The following is a 15,653-nucleotide window of genomic DNA, read 5'->3' as shown; positions in this document are numbered from 1 at the left end:
GTTCTAATTTATTTGTTTCTTTGGTTAGCTTTTTACAAATGCGAAACAAGTTTTCATAAGAAAAGTTAGAGATTACCTTATAATGTTCATGATTTTCGATGAGACATGTGTTTCCTTCTTCCTTACCTGAGGATTCCACATCACTGTCATTTCAAGATATGTGATCTCTCTAAACTTTTCTTTGTAGTTTCTTGGATCTTCTCTAATTTCGGTTCCTTCTGTAGTTTTTAGGCAGTTTGGTCTTATGTGCCCTTTATTTCCTCATTAGTGGCATGTGGGAATGAAAGAGTATATTTCTTCATCTTGCTTTTGGAAACATGAAATTTGTTTTTTGAGCCTTAGGAACTCCTTGAATTTTTGAAACATGAGTTTCATGTATTTATTAATCTTGCTTTGACAATCTTCATCTTTTATTTCCATATTTGTGATGTTAGTAGCTTTTAGTGAAATGATGTTCCTATTCTTATTGTCACATTCTTTGTCATCAACAAGTCTCTTTAGCTCTATCTTGTGTTCCTACAATTTACCAAACATGCGACCATGGTGGCAAAATACTTATATCCATAAATCGTGGTGATTTTAGGTTGCCAACTACAGTTTAGGTATATAATAACTTTCACGGCCAAATTCCTCATTTGAAAATGTTTTTCCTAGTGTTCTCATATGACTCATGATATGGGTAAACTGTGTTTGCATTTGATTTATGTTCTCTTCAGGTTTCATTCGGAAAAGTTCATACTTGTGAATTAATGCTCCTAACCTTATCCTATTTACCTCAATAGTTCCCTTATGGGTAATTTGAAGGATGTTCCACATTTCTTTTGCAGTCTCGCTGTAAAAAAATTGCAAAAATTCATTAAGACCGAGAGTGTTTACATTTTATTTATAATCTTTGGTCCAATCATTTTTAGGTTTGTTTACTAAAACACCATTATCTTCTTGTGTAAGAACAAATTGACCTTCCTTCACAACCTTCCAAATACCACAATTCATTCCTTCTATGAAAAATTGCATTTTCTTTTTCCATAAACTATACCCTTCACCATTAAAGTATATGGATTATTTAATTAATATCTTGAATTCATTTTGCTTCTGGGACGATTAGTGTTCACCGTGAATTAGGCTCTGATGCCACTTGTTGGACAAGTGACTTCAAGAACAAGAGGGGGGTGAATTGTTGTATTTAAAATTCGTCATTAATTTAAATATTTTATTACTAAAAAAATATTGTGTTAGTCTTCACAAAATCATACATAAAAATAACGGAAAGAAATAGTAATGTAATTGGAAGAATTTAAAGAGATAGGGTTAGAAAGATGGCATCGAGATTTATACATGTTTGGCTGAATGTTAGACTAGTCCTTTCCCCAAGATATCTTCTTGATAATTCCACTAAAACCATTAAGCATTTACAGGTTATGCCCAAATACCTTTGATACAAGTGAATCTAGAGACTTCACATTGACTTATCCCCCCAACCAAAAGAGAGATTTTTCACGGGATGAACTCACGAACCAAGTAGAGATTTCATAGGCTAATCTCAATAACCAAACAAAAAATTTGCACACTGAGTTCTATAACCAAACAAATATTTTTCAATGGTTGATCTCAAGAACCAAACTCGATTCTTCAAGAGTATCACACTCTTGAAATGAAACAGTGGCATGACACCAATACAACACTTTCCTCACAAGTAGTTTTCACTTAAAATGCACTAAGGTAACTTTGGTGAAATAAAATACTTAAAGAGAGATAAGAGAGAGTGATAAAATGTTAAGAATTAGGAAACGTCTGAATTTTGGTGTGTTTTTGAATGAGGAGAGGCCTCATTTGTATAGTAAATGTGACTTAAAATGGAAACAATCTATGGACCAAATTAATGGCATAATGTATCAGGCTAATCGGTTATAAACCCTAAATAATTTATTCGTAAGGAATAAAATATAAGGTTTTAATATTTAGACCAATCGTTAAGAGACTGTCCCAATCGATTATAGACTCAACTAAGCAAGTCCTAATCAATTAGGTCATTTTTCTAATCAATTATTTAGTTAGAAAATTGCTTCCAAGCAATCAGGCACTCTCTTAATTAGTTGGCTAGGATGTAAAAACATTTTTAGGTGATTTTGTTAAGTAAAAAGAGACCTTAAAAGTATTTTAAGTGTGTGCGTGTGTGTGTGTGTGTGTGTTGCCTTAGTATCTTAGGAGTTACTCTCCTACTTTCACAAGACTCTGGTCACTCAGGAAGACAAGACCAAGCGAGCTTTCACACTTCCTTACTTTCATAACTCAAAAGCTTTCAAGTTCCTTTTCCAAATATAGTGATCATATAAGCACTCCAATGGTACTTTGAATCTTCTACTTGATGAGGCTTGAGATATCTTCAAGTTAATCACCTTCATCAAAGAGTTGGAAAAATATCATCATGAACTTCAACAATCATCAGTGTTGTCATCATCAAAACACCAAGGTCACCAACATCAGGATCATCAGCTTCATACCTACAAACACATATATTCACAAGCTCAAGGCTGAAACCCACTGGCCTCTCCTTGTTAAAAGGAAAAGATTATTGTGTGAGCTCTAGGCCGGAACCTCCATGCATAAAAAAGCTCTTAGCTAAAGATAGAACATATTGGGCTCTTTGTTAAAAGAAAAAGCTCATAGTGTAAGCTCAAGGCCGAAACCTTCGGGCACTCTATGCATAAATTTTAAATCTCAGAGTTAGCACAAAGTTAGAACCTTCGGGCTCTCAGTTCAAAATTTCACACTATAGAAAAGTAGTATGATCGGGCGAGATCAAGTTTTTTCTCCCTTAAGCATTTCGCCTCTACATACCTCATGTTATGAGGGTTTTGTTCATTTCCATAAACTTGGATGGATCTATACTTGGACTCAGGAGAGTCTTCCCAGTCTCTTATACAAATCAATTAACTTGGTAATGAGCATTAAATGGTCATGAATGGCCAATCACAGACAAGGAATAATGAAACTTAAACCTACTTAATCCCCTCAATGCTGCAGAGGGACATGCACCTTAATGGCCAATAAAATGGTCAATAAGGACTTGGAAGGTGAGATATCCTATATAAATGGGCCATAATCACACATAAAGAAAATATTGGAGATATTACTCATATTGGGAGAGATATGTTTACGACTCTTACTGGCCAATATCAATAGAGTTATCAAATTATGTTCTTGCATGAATAAATGATTTGATTAACGAATAAGTGTAAGTAAAACAACATTAAAGAATTAAGGACTCTAAGAAATAAGAATATGTTTTTAAATAAAAATAATAATTTTATGGTATAAATTAAAGATTGGCATGTGATGATAGTCTGTCACATTATGTTTTTATTATTCAATTTCACAATTTTTTAAGTATTTTTTATTGTTAATGCATTTAAGTTTTGTGCGTGTTTAATAAGAATTCCAAAGATCATGGACAATACCAAACCAATTCAAAATCATAATAATCATACAAATTTTATAGTATTTTAGTGTGGAAATTATAATGAAAGGAAGGATAGATAAGTGTCACATGAAGAACGGAAGAAAAGCAGATAAAATCAAAAGACACATAGCATAATCGTGTAACCTTTCGGAGAGAGTGACATTATATCCACATAAAACAGACAAAAGTGGTGCAGTCCTAAAACCAAGGAAGTAACCTAAGATATTTGTTATAATTTCAAATAAAAAAATAGTTTATCAAAACGCATTTGAGTTTAGGGCGTAACGCGATTGTGTGATTTCATAATTGTATCTATAAATAGAAAAAACATATTTATTCATTAAAGTTGTTTTTCTATAGTCTAAGTCATATTTTTTTACCAATAATATGGGGAAATTAAGGCTACCATTAGAGGATCATTCATAATCATTACAAGTCTTTACTTTTGCTTTCTTATTATTAAAGCTATGAAACCCTTAAGGGTATGTGGCTAGTCCTCTTAGATTAGGTTATCTATAGATGATTACATCTTAAACATGTGGTCTATGTAATTCATGTGATTATCTTTGTAATGAATTTATGTTTTATGATTATGTAGGCTATACGAGTTTAATGTTTTCTCTCATCTACCAAATTGGGAGAATTCGTTTATATGACAAGTAAGACTCAGTGTTGAGTTGCTCATGTAATTGGTAAAATTATAATATTGTTGTTGAAATACAAGATATTAAGAGACATTTGAATAAACTATGTGTTTTTAAAAGCACTACAGAGATTTTATTATATAGAGAGAGATTACAACTAATTACATGATATAGTTGATGTAGGACTATTCTGTATAAAAATATTCTTAACACTATATATTTACAAATATCAACGCTCCCCTCAAGCTTGAGCATATAAGGCAAATGCACCAAGCTTGTTACATATATAATTAGTTATGGGGATTCGCAAGGATTTTGTAAACACGTATGCCAATTGATCATTAGAGTTGACAAACTTTGTGACAATGTCACCTGACTCGATTTTCTCTCTGACAAAGTGACATTCTATCTCAATATGTTTGGTCCTCTCATGGAAGAATAGATTTGAAGCAATGTGCAATACAACTTGATTATCACAAATAAGTGTCATTGATCTTGCTTCTTCAATTTTAAGTTCCTTGAGCAACTATTTTAACCAAATAAGTTCACATGTTGCCCTTGTCATGGCCATATACTCTGCCTCGGCGCTTGATCTTGCAACTGCGTGTTGTTTCTTACTTTTCCAAGATATAAGGTTTCCTCCAACAAGTATACAATACCCAGAGGTGGATCGTTTATCAATGAGTGACCCTGCCCAATCAACATCAGAGTATCCAACTATCCAAGTATGTCCTTTATTTTCATACAATAGACCTTTTCCTGGAGCACATTTGACGTATCTCAGAATCCGGATAACAACATCCATGTGTTCCTGACAAGGGGAATTTAAGAACTAACTTACCATACTAACTGCAAAAGAAATGTTTGGACGAGTGAATGTGAGATAATTCAACTTTCCAACCAATTTCTTATACCTTCCCGAGTCAGATAAAGACTCCCCATGATCGAGTAGTAGTTTGACACTTGGATCCATATGAGTATCAGTTGGTTTAGCATTTAACAAATTTGTTTCTTCCAAAATATCCATAGCATATTTCTGCTTTTCACACCCCAAAATTTTCCCTCCCCTTTTGAGATTCATCTGTACACATTCATGTTTCATTCATATGCATTAATTCATGTTGACATTTGTTAATCTATAGATTCAAAGTTATGTGGCTTACAAATCTAGGTTTGTGCATGGGTCAAACCCTTAGAATGTTTATTGGCTTTTCATCTGATTGGGGTTGAAACCCTAAATCTTGTTGCTTGGTACCTTGATCCATGAAGCTTGCATCATGATGTCCACCTAGGCACAAAGCCCTATTTCTTTACCTTGGGTGCCTGTTGGATGATATGGTTTGCATTGGGGTATTGAAAGCCCTAACTTCTTGGTTCATTTCATTGGGGGACCATTTGGTTTGGAAGCTTTACTTATTGGTTTAAGGTCCTTGATTGTATGATTTGCATATGGATCCTGTCCTATCTATGGAACCCTAGTACATGGATTATGGTATCTGGTCACTTTGGTTTGAATCATGCCTTTGTTCTTTGGTATCTTTCATCAAGTGTAATCATTGGTTGACTATGGTGATCCATTTGGTTCAAGGCTTTATTTCATCCATTCTTCATTCATGGTTTCACTAAAGTTCATAGTCCATTGGTTCATTCTTTATGGTACATTCATTGGCCCATTGGTTCTTAATTCTTATTTCTCATTCATAGTTCACTTAGCCAAGTGTTATAAATCCATAGTCCATTCAAGGGTATGATTCAAATTTGAATTTTTGGAGGGATTTTAAGAAAGACATTTTGCATTGATTTAAAGATCATTTTATTCAAATAAAGGTCCATTCATTAATTCATAGAACACTTGCATTATCCATTACAAAAGGAAATACAAAAAATGCAATTTTTAGAAAGGTTGACTTTTGGTCAACTGTTGACTTTTTGGTTAACCAGTTTGCCAAAGTCAACCAACCTTTTTTTCCATGACCTAAACCCTAATGCTAATTGTAGCTTCATTCTTCATTATTCAATGTGATTCCATTTGCTTCATGAGCAAGAAAACCTAAATATTGTACCAAGTTTGCTTCTTGCCATGACATGGATGCTCACTTGCCATGCCATGAATGCTCACTTGTCTTACCTCCACCTTGCCTTGCAACTTTGCCAAGCCAGCCTTGCATTAAATCCATCAACAATGCATATATTAGTTCACATACATCCATATAAACATATCAATTCAAGCATTTGGCAATGTGTTCATATTAACAACCTTTTGCTGGCTACAAATATGCATCCATATCATGGTTAAGCATTGTCATTGTTGTACCTCAAAACTTGCCCTCACCTTTTCACTTTTATCTGACTTTTGGCTTAAGATTCATCTATACATATTCATCTGCATTCATGTGCATTATTCACTCATGTTAACACTTTCTTACAAACATCATAGATTCAAAGCTGGCGAATAACAAAGTGTGGTTTACTTGACCTTGTGGAATTACAACTTGGCTTTTCATTCATGCCTAAACCCTAGTTTGGTTGACTCTTGTCCTGGATGGATCTTCTGGTCCTTGAAACCCTATTTGTAGGTGCTCATCATGGGAAATTCATCTGTTGATCTTACTTTGAGCTTAAAACCCTAATCAGGGAGGTATGATCCTATGTGCCTTATGGTTTGATTTGTCACCTTGTGCTTGATAGAAACCTTAATTCATTGGGGAGAGATGTTTTACTATCATATCATGCATCATCCATTATCTATATGTCTACATAGTGGGTATTTCAACTGATTCAAGTCTTGGCTCAAGCATTCATATGTGTAGATGGTCAAGGAGGACTGATCCATTCATATAGTGATTCCATTGATTCAGGCATTGCGGCTTAAACATTAGTCTTGTTTCATGTGGATAATGCCTTGATTGCATTATATATGAAACCCTAATTCAGGCCTCATAGTTGACTTTGGTCAACTGTTTACTTTTTGGTCAACTAGTTGACCAAAGTCAACCATCCGTCTGATAGGTCCATTTGATCCAAGGTACACCTTAGAATTTGTTAACCATTGGTATTTCTATTTAATTGGTATGTCCAAATGCAATTAACTTTCAAATTTTAACTTAACCATTTGAGTTGAACATTTAAGAGTCCAGATCATTGTTCTTGATTAAGCCCATTTCAATTTATTTTTCATAACAATTTTCAAAACATTTTTCAACCAACAAATTTCATTACACATTCAATTCAATCTCCACATTCTAACATTCAATTTCATACATTTAAATATGAAACTTCAACCATATTTCATACATCCATTCAATACAATTTACATTGGCAATTTCATTCACAATTAACCTTTTCAAATCCAATTTCAAATTAACATTTGGAACCATTTGACATTAACTTTTCAAAACCATTTCAATTAACTTTCCAAACCCATTTCAATTGACTGTTCAAGACCATTTCAAATTAATGTTTATTAACATTTAATTCCATTCAAACCATTCAAGTTAACCATTTAAGGCCATCCAATCCAATCCAATCCAATCCACTCAATATCCAATGATATTTAAACAATATACATTTCCAATTTATAATTCAATGCACTTCAATGCTCATTCATACACATCCAAGAGTTTTCAACATTGAATTAATTTCCATGCATATGTTTCAAAGCATTGTTTCCATTCAAGTTGTAATGCATAAGATATTACAAAAAGAAAAAGCTACAATTCCTACACAATGTTAACCTATAACATGAAATCCAGCACAATACAATGCAAGTGAACCTAACTTAGGATAATACTCAATAGTTACAACCATCATTTGGAAGCAGTATGTTTTGTTCCTCGACAGCTTTTGGTGCCTCATCCCAACCAACATTATGTTCAATAGACACTCCTACAGTTGGGCCCTCAAGTTGCATTGTATACGTGCATTTAGTCAGTCTAGTTATGTATATTGTACTAGCAACAACCCATTTGAAAGTACAACTACAACCTTTAGAGGTCAGAATCCTACATTTGGATCACAGATTCCCACCCTGACTTCTGGAAGTAGACTAGCTAGTTACCCAGCTACAACTGAAACAAAAACATATAGTGGTTACACACCATCGGGAATATTGGAGTTCATATCAACCATGTCTGGTTACAAAAACAAAAGCCATGAGGAGCTAAGATGGGAGGACTATCAATTGATCACCAACCTTTTGATAGAAGCCTGCTTTGAAGTGCCACCTAACCATCACAACCAACATTTAGAAGTAATACTCAACAACCACATCACAAGCAGAATTGATGAGAAACTAACATTTAATTAACTACTTTAGCTCATGAACATTAGCAATTAAGCAAACATTACCACATGTAGTAACATCATCCTATATGCAATGTATGTAGGGCCCTGCAACGTCAGTTCATCATCATCAATGGCTATCTGTAGCAAGCTGTAATGCTCTGCATTTCCAGTCATTAGACAATATAACCTTGGTTCATCAATCATCCGCAGCATGCCACAAAAACCCCATGCATCTGCGTACTCTGCAGCAAACGTAAATTTGCACTGCCTCGTTTTTTGTTTTGCACTGAAGTTCCTTTTTCTAACACATTACTAACCCTGCACAATTTTCATTAATAGAATTCCACCATAAGCTTATAACACATGCACAAAATCAACCATATTAACTGAATTACAAATAAGCTAAGTAACTAACTAATAACATTCTAACAGATTCTAACTAACTCTAACAAAAAGTTAACAAGAGATTTAAAAGCTAACAAATTGGTATAACTGGGAGTTAACAGAGTCTCACTCTGCTAACTCTGTAACCCTATATAAAGCTTCATCGTTGCTTCTTCCAATGGGGGATTCTGCATTTTCGATTCATTACCTTATTCAACTTGGGGTCCCTCATTCTGCATCAATCTTCTGCAAGAGCTTCATTACGCAATTGCTTCCCTCCTGCAACAAAATTTCATTCTGCAATCTGAGTTCTCGCTACAACTCGATTGCTACTTCATACCGCAACCATTCTCGATCTGCAGCATTTCAATCGCGAACTCGCACCAATAACGACAACGATTTCAGGGGAGCAAGAGAAGAATCATGAAGAAGAAAAGAAGAAGAATGAAAAAGGATCTAGAAAAGGAGATTCGCGCTTACCTGAGTATAAATTTATCGTTATCTTTGTTGGTGTAAGCCCTAGAGGCCAATACTTTTGGTACTTGTATCAAATTATTCATTAATAATAAAAGGTTTTTCTTTATTATGTTTATTTAATAAAGTCCCTAGAATAGCTAGTCCGTTTAATGTATCAAGTGTGACTTAATCATGAAATCCCATTAAACATAAGAACAATATTCATAAAGTATCTGTAGTTGAGCTTATGTATATAGACTGATGATCACATCTCATGGATCATGGATAAGGAGTTATCAAGTCTTAAACATAGGTATGAATATTATGAGTAATATTTATACTGGATTGACCCGATATGAGAATACTATATAGAATGTTATACAAAGTGTCATAAGTTATTCTCATGGTGATAATGGTGTATACTACCATTCGACCTGAAACCACTATGGACCCTAGATGTAGAGTTGAGTGCCATATTGCTGATCAAATATTGTCTGTAACTGGATGACCATAAAGACAGTTGATGGATACTCCACAAAGCATGTTGAGGTACATGAGTGACCTAGATCGAATTTGCCCATCCTGCGTAACAGGATAAATGTTTACGGGCCCAATATTGAACTGGACAAGGATGACACGGTTTATGCCTTGTGTTCAATATAGACATAAGGGCAAAAGGATAATTGTACACATAAGTATTATCACAAAAGGATTTGTCAGATCACATGATATTTTCGTGTCTTTGGTAGCAATGATGTGTTGCTAGATACTACTCACTATTTATTATGTTAAATACGTGATTTAATATAATTGCCAATGCCGCGAAAACCTACAGGGTCACACACAAAAAGGACGGATTGATGAGAGATAAAGTAAATAAGGAACACAGTAAGGTATGGTGCACTTAAGTGAATTGTAGAACATCGTAAGGTACGGTGCACTTAAGTAGAATACGAAATATGGTAAGGTACCATGCGCTTAAGTGATTTTGGTATATCATAAGATATGGGCCATAAACACTTAAGTGAGATTTTTTAGCTTACAACCCACACAAGTGGTTCTATAAATAGAACCATTGTGCAGAAGTATTTGTTCAGATGAAAATTTCATTTCTCTCTCTCTCACTCAAAGCTTTCATTCGTAGTAGCTAACACTGAGACTGAATGAATCTGTTCGTGTGGACTGAGTAGAGGCGTTGTCACCATTCAACGTTCGTGATCACTCATTCGATATGCATCAAGGGTTTCAATCGCCACAAGAGGTAACGATTCTATCACTGATCATGCACATTCGTAAGGATCATTAAAGGAGAAATTTTTTAATTTCCGTTGCGTTTTGGATCGCTGTTCTCTTTCAATCTTCTCCATCAAATTCGACTGCAACAATTCCCAAAATGCATTGCCATCTCGCAAGTAGGTTATCTTAATCTCCTCGCCTTGATTGTGCGATCTCGATTCCTCTTTGTTTCATTTTATCTCCGAACCTTATAGCTAGGGCTCAATGTCGTTCTTTGATTTCGATTGCACAACTCGCGATTGAACTGGTTTAGTATCTCAGTAGTTTCAGATTAGACATCTGATTAGGTGGATGTTATCTTGATTAAGGAATATAAGTTTCTCCGTCGTCGGAAGCTCCGATGCGGGGCGGAGGGAGTTATGAAATAAAAGACTAATAGATGATGAAGGGAATGAGATATCTGTGTTGTTACTATGCCATTTGAGCTTCATCCTATTTATGTTGCACATGCGTTAAATGCATTGGTGGATATCCTACTCAGTGTTGACTAATTACCGATCAATTCTTCCTTATCCAATTTCGGCCTACTGATTCGTTTGGGCTATGCATGTTAGACTTTAGGTCGCTTCTTTTATTATTATTATTGAACATAACGTGTTCCTACTTGCACCACATGATGTGGGTATGTATGGATATGGGCCTGTGTTTGGGCCCATACGACATTTCTGTGTACACCAGGATTTTGGGGCTTATACCCCCTTGTTTCTTTGTTTTGTTTTGTATTAATCATGATTTAATTAGTTTTTGTTTAATTGGTTAATTTTTAGGTTAATATAATTAGGATTAATAGAACTAATTTTTCCTATTAGATTAATTGTGATTAATGTATATTATGGTTTAATTAGCTAATTAATCACTTAATTGAAATCTTTAGAAGATTTAGGTTTAAATTAATTGAATTTAGCCTAATCTTTACATTATATTCTTGTGGTTTTAATTAATTAGTTGGTTTTAATTAATTATGAATAATTTTGATTATTATTTACATTTGTACATGATGACCATTTTGTCGTTAGGGCTTAGAAATCTTTATTTTAACACATGTTAGCTTAAGGCTATAATTAGATTTGTCTGATTATTTTTAGTTGGTTAATTCAACAGGTTTATTTCATACCTAGTTTCAACTATCATTTTAACCTCACTGATTAGTGTTGACCAAAGGACACTTTGATCAACCAAATCCGTTGTATTATGCTGTAATTCCCCAATCCTATTCAAGTGATCAAAAGACCCTTGATCACTTGATAAGGCAGGTTCATTGTGCTCAAGCTATTGTGGATATGCTGAATCTCATGAGCTCAACATCTCAATGTTCAAATGCAAGATCAAGACTTCAAGTCAACATCAGTCAAGCATAGTTAGCAAAATGGACCACTTCTTAAGCACATCAAAGGTATCAACACTTGTCGATCATAATTCAGAGTGTATGGCATGAGCCTTAAGAAATAGAGAAGGAATGAGAGTGGAGAATTCCTATCCTCATTATGAATATATTTGGGTACGAGACGAATGACCCAGTTGCTCATCGTATTCACCTCTATTCATAGACTTTAGCACAATTCGAATTATGTGATTGTCAAGTCTTCTTCTACGACAAGTAGCATTGCATCAACAAGATCAACACTCAAGATCTCCTATGAGTAAATTGTCAATTATGATTTGAGTTGTAAGATATGAGCCTTAAGAAACAAAGAATGATGAGAGTGGAGAATTCCTATCCTTGTCTAGGGTATCCTTGAGTATGGGACGAATGACCCAGTTGCTCAAGGTACTCGCATTTGTTCAACGACTTTATTGCAATTTGAAACATACAATTGATAAGTCTTCTTCAAGAAAGCATCATCATTCAACACTCCAATAATAGAGCACTTTTGTTATTAGCACCTTGTGGTTGTACACCCTCTTTCAATCAATTCAATCCTCATTTGTCTGATAGGTTTTGAACCTTGGCAAACTATTTTTGTGCGTATGGAGATATAGACTTTGGCATTTGGTTTTAGACCTTGATAATCCCTTTGAGTAGCCTTGTAGAGTTATGGACTCTTGGGAATCCCCTTGCCTATTGGGTTGTGGACATTGACAATGATTTCTTTTGCCTTAAGAGTTGTGGACTCTAACATCCGTTCTCTTTGCCTTTTGAGGTGATAAACCTTGACAATTCAGTTATTTGCCTTTAGAATTATAAACTCTGGTAGTGATACCTTACCTAGAAGGTTGTGAACCATGACACTCTCTTTTCTTCCTTGAAGGGTAGTATACCCTGGGAATCAATCTATCTTCCTTTGTTTTCAATCGTAGTGGGTTGAACAACGATTGCTCTGATTTTCTCATTGCACGATGAGAATACGTAGGCACGAGGGTTCGAATCCTCCGTGAGCATACTTATTTATTTCTCCTCCATCCATCTCCATGATGCATTCATATTTTACCTTCATTCACTTCATGTGATATACCTTATTCTTTGAGCCAAATATAATATCCTTTTGCCTTCCTTCTTGTATCACCTTGTGAACCAATAACTATTTGTGTTGTGAAACCAAACACTTAATTCTCTTTGTTTTCGGCTAATACCATATAGTGGCAGGTTCTTCCGTATAGTCCACATATTGGTCAATGCCAGTTTTACTCTTGGGTTCATATTTCACCCTTTTTTAGAGTTCAAATCATACAATCTTTTGGTTTAGACCATACCTTTATCACAACTTCCTTTCACCTCCCACTACTAGTTCTATGAACTACGGAGCTTTGAAATCCTTATTGCACTATAAGGATACGTAGGCATGAGGGCCCTAATCCTCACCAAGCACTTTATCTATTCTTTCCTTTACCCTTTCACGAGTAATCATTAGTTATAACACTCATTCGAGCAAGAACGATTAAAACGGTTCCCATGGAGTACCATGGATGTTAGGGGTGTTAATATCTTCCCATTGCATAATCGATTTCCTTACCCAAATATCTCTTTCCCCCGGGTTTTATCGATGCTTTCTCTTTTCTTCGGGAATAAATAAAGTTCGATGACGACTATGTTGTATGTTCGAGCGTGCAATGCGTTCGAGTATATTTCCGCTAGCTTCAGTCATGACAATCATATCCCATTCCAAACTAGCTCATGACCATGAACATGACATCACATTTAAAAGAAAACATAGAAATGGGCCAAGAATTAGCAATTAACATCTCATTCAAAACAAGCATACATAACATTGCAGTATGACATTCACCAAAAATCTAACACCTACTGACATGAGGCTTCATACCAATAAACATACATGAGTAGGGCCATCTAGCAATGTATAATACACCAAACAACACCATTCAATAAAAAAATTGGCATTACTTTTAATTAACAGATTTAGTCATGGTAAAACAAGGCACTGCAATTGATTTATGGCAGTTGGTTTTATTGCATTAGTTCATAAGCACAACAGTCCACAACACATCCTAACAATCAACTAATTATCCATTTTTTATTAATCTCAACCTAACTAATTAATGTATAACAATTGCCAAGAGTTTTTCAATTTTGTTGTTGAAAGTTTCTAATATATTAATCAGTTCACTAATTAGTAGAAAATGCATCAGTGGCAAAATCGCAAGCTTAAACACATTAATCCCAGCAATAACAATCCTTCAACTCAAACATTCCATACACAACCTAAATTCAATCCAAATTCCATAGCACAATTCCAAACGCTCACTAACTGAAGCAGAACTTCCTAACTGAACTGACATTAACTCTCAACTGATATAACTTTACTAACAGAAACAAAATTACATCACAACCTAATTTAAACTAACTTCAAACTAACCTATAACTAATCTTAATAGTTGGATTTAATGGAAAGAAAAGCTGCAACTGATTTGAACTAGAGGAGTTAACAGAATCAGAATTCTGTTAAGAACTCATGGCTATATATACTCAATCATCATCATTCATCAAGAGAGGATGGTTTTTCCAGATTTTCACCTTCACTCTCTCTCTCTCTCTCACACACACACACAAAACTGCAGCATTCTCTCAACTCTCCCTCTCTGCACTCACGCTTTGAATCAACAATAACAAGTGTGACATCACAGTAAGAAGAAGAAGGAGGTATTGAAGAAGAAGAAGAGAATCGGAGAAGGAGGAGACATTACCGGTGAAGCTGAAATCGATTCGGTAAGTTCTTCGAGCTAAGTTATTTGCGCATCCTCTGATTTTCCGCCAATTTTGCGTTTCAAACAAGCTCTGGAATCAACTCAAATCTGAACACAATCAGAGGGCATTGAAACTGAGTTATGGCGTTCCCGACGTTTACTCGAAGCGACTTATTTCAAGAGGCGATTATCAAGTTCATTGTTGAATGGTTCCTGATACCATGAACACATTGTTGGATTCGTTTTTTTTTTCTTGTTCGAACCGAAGCAAAGAGAACGCGACGATGGTGATGAGGAGACGCCGAAATCCAATACCAAATTACGCATTGCAGAATTTGAATTGCGTTGTTGCTGGCTGTTTTAAGCACGTTTCTCCTTTCCTCATTGTCGTTTCAGCCTGCCCGAGCTACATGAAGGAGTGGACTCGATTTCCTTGTGCATCTTCAAGTTTGGGTGTTTGGGCTTAGGGCCAAATGAATCCCATTATGTCCATTACCCCTTCATTGGGCCTGCACCCCTGGTCCTTTCTTTAATTCATTCATTTAATCCTTTTTAGGTTAATTTCTCATGTTACTTAGAGGTTAACTAGGGATTTTGGTTGATTAGGAGAATTAGAGGATTAGGTTAATTCGGATTTTAGGCTAATTAGAATCTTAGGTTAACTGAAATTAGATTTTAGAATTAGAATTAGAAATCTAATTAGGTTAATTAGAAATAATTAAAATTAATGGTTTATTAGAGTTCTAGATTTATAATTAGGTTAATTAGGGATAATTTGAATATAGTTTGATTAGAAATATTATAGTAATTAGGTTTTTTAGAATTTGATTATATTTTTAGAATTCTAATTAGATTAATGATAATTAGAGGTTAAAATTGTTAGAATGTGATTAGATAATTAGTAATATTGGTAACTAGATAATTAGGTTTGTTTAGTTGTAACTAGATCTTGATTCCTAATTGTGCAATTAACCTTAGTACTTAGGATT

General features: G+C 34.7%; 1 long non-coding RNA gene across 1 annotated transcript; it reads right to left on the bottom strand.

Annotated features, from left to right (window-relative positions):
* Positions 1 to 7,750: 7,750 nt before the first annotated feature.
* LOC127092692 (uncharacterized) lies at positions 7,751 to 15,055 on the bottom strand. The gene is made up of 3 exons (XR_007792263.1): positions 14,665 to 15,055; positions 8,452 to 8,706; positions 7,751 to 8,327 (listed from the first exon to the last, which is right to left on the bottom strand). It is a non-coding gene; the product is annotated as an uncharacterized LOC127092692 (long non-coding RNA).
* Positions 15,056 to 15,653: the final 598 nt, after the last annotated feature.

This window comes from Lathyrus oleraceus, chromosome 6 (genome assembly GCF_024323335.1).
Source record: "Lathyrus oleraceus cultivar Zhongwan6 chromosome 6, CAAS_Psat_ZW6_1.0, whole genome shotgun sequence".
Taxonomy (NCBI): Eukaryota; Viridiplantae; Streptophyta; class Magnoliopsida; order Fabales; family Fabaceae; genus Lathyrus; species Lathyrus oleraceus.
This window is presented reverse-complemented; position numbering and strand designations above follow the sequence as displayed.